Source organism: Etheostoma spectabile, chromosome 19 (genome assembly GCF_008692095.1).
Source record: "Etheostoma spectabile isolate EspeVRDwgs_2016 chromosome 19, UIUC_Espe_1.0, whole genome shotgun sequence".
Classification (NCBI taxonomy): domain Eukaryota; kingdom Metazoa; phylum Chordata; class Actinopteri; order Perciformes; family Percidae; genus Etheostoma; species Etheostoma spectabile.
Genome location: NC_045751.1, coordinates 11,926,293 through 11,928,690, shown reverse-complemented (window position 1 = coordinate 11,928,690; position 2,398 = coordinate 11,926,293). Strand labels below are relative to the sequence as shown.

Sequence of the window (2,398 nt, the reverse complement as noted above, 5' to 3'; positions counted from 1 at the left end):
CCCCCCTTTCTTCACTCCTTTTATGTTTGCAAGCATCATAACCATTTCTTCCTAAAATTTCTTCCATAGAGCTATTAGTTTTTCAATAATAATTATTGATGGGTGTTTTGTTCAGAGCATGGGACTAACTCAACCCATGCTTGTTTTCACAATTAACGGAATCTAGACCGGATGCCCTTCTTGGGCCGCTGTGCAGCACGCCAATTGCTACTCATCCCACCCGAGTATTAAAACCTTCTAAACCGCTTAGCCTAATCATGTAACTTGCTCCTAATCAACTTAGTTTTAACCTCAACCCTTCAACGTGCCGTGATATTCTCTCCCATCCCTCATTTTTCCTATCTCTCTTTGATTACATCTTATTCCATACATCCTCCATTTTATTTCCTTTCTTCTTTTCCACCCATGGCCATGACTTCTCTTCTCCACACGGATTTCCCCGATCATGTCGCTGATGGTTCAATCATTCCAAGGCGTTGTATTCTAATCCTTTTTACAATGACTATTTCTGGATCCCTTCCGTCATTATTCTCTTTCTTCTTTTCCCTTTTTTTTTTTCTCTCCCACTCTTCTTTTTCCTCCCCTCTGTTTCTTTCTTATTTTTTTTTTCTTACTCCCCCTTGTCCCCCCTTTTCCATTTTAATTGACTCCTATTTGGCCCTTTGCCTGGCAGTAATCTGCGCATATATACCCTCATAAACGACCTTCATTCCAACTATATCCTTCCACCACACACTTCAACCACTATCGCACACCCTCCCACCTTTTCCCCTCCCCATTCTCCTTCCCTCATCCACCATCCACTTCCCATTCCACATCCCGCACCATATGAGAACCCAAGCCACAAATCTCCCCTTCTTCTTATTTCCCCCCCCTCTTTTATCCTCCCCCTTTCTTTTTCATCTTCTGAGTCGCCCTTCTCCGATCACACCTCTTTTCTCTCCCTTTCTTTCAGTCAAGTCATTGTGTGGCGTACACCCTCCCGCCTATCCCAATCGTTGAACTTTTGTTGCAATCACCCGTTTCTTTGATCCTCCTTCAACGTTTCATTTTCCATTACAGAACTCATGACACCCACTCTCCGTTCACCTCCACTGTGCCACCGCTCTTTCCTCCGCTAAATCTGTGGCCCGTTCTTTTTTACTATCTGTTTTGCACAAGGTTCCCTTGCAATAATTTAAAAGATATTTTGTATTATATTTGGTATTAATATATATTGTGGATGGGTTTTAGTACAACCACCAGGCATGTTGAACTGTTCAATGATGAACAGACAACCATATTCTAAGACTGCTAATGTGTGACCTTACTGAGACTCTTGTTAGATTCGATACAATTCTCATATTTGGCTGTTATATGTTCATGGCTTATAATTAGGCCCTCCAGGATAGGTGAAACATGACTTTAAATACTGATAGGATGTCTCCTAATTTGTAATTACTCCACAAGAGTAAACCCCACAGAGTACGAAGGAGGACGGAGATGGCCATTTATGGCAAAGCTGCGTTTTCCTTCGTAAGCCAGAAAGAGAGAGAGAGAATTGCAGGCTCAAATGCCCCATTTGATGCAAAGATGCCTGCTCGGGCGATACCAAGGAGCTGTACTTGAAGGCAAGAAATTCAAGAAAGATGGTGGCAAAGTCACCGTCGAAGTCCTGGACACTAAGGAGGTTAGTACATGAAGTCACGTAACGGAGGAATTAATATGATTAGTTCTCATTGAGTCCAATGTCCTGTTCTGTTGCAGGAGAGGACAGGTAAAGAAGATGACGTCTATCAATGAAACTCCCAAGTTATGACAAGATTGAGGACATGGCCATGATGACCCATCTCAATAAGCCTCTGTGCTGTATAACCTCAAAGAGGTTATGGCAGCATGGATGATCTACGTAAGACAATCTGCCAAATGAGAAAAGAACTATTGTGAATTGCTAAACTTGTAGGAAACATAGAGTTAAGTGTGTAATCTCTATGATCCGTTTCAGACCTACTCTGGGTTGTTCTGTGCCACTGTGAACCCCTACAAGTGGCTCCCAGTGTACGATGCTGAATGTGTAAGTGCCTATAGAGGCAAGAAGCGTATGGAGGCTCCACCCCACATCTTCTCTGTCTCTGACAACGCTTTTCAGTTCATGCTTACTGGTAAGTCATTACCAAAACAATGTAGGATCTATCAGTATAAAGGTTTTTTTTTTTTAACAGTAAAACAGTAAATTATTTTGTTTTTTATTTACAGATAGGGAGAACCAGTCTGTCTTGATCACGTAAGTTCAGTACATTTACGTTTGTTGACTTTGTTTGACGGTCAAATATCTTGATCAAATTCTTAAAGTCTATGTCTCTACCTAGTGGAGAATCTGGTGCTGGAAAGACTGTGAACACCAAGCGTGTCATCCAGT

General features: G+C 41.8%; 1 pseudogene; it reads left to right on the top strand.

The window, feature by feature from the left end:
* Positions 1-1,785: 1,785 nt before the first annotated feature.
* Positions 1,786-2,398, top strand: part of LOC116669468 (myosin heavy chain, fast skeletal muscle-like) — a 15,472-nt pseudogene continuing 14,859 nt past the window's right edge.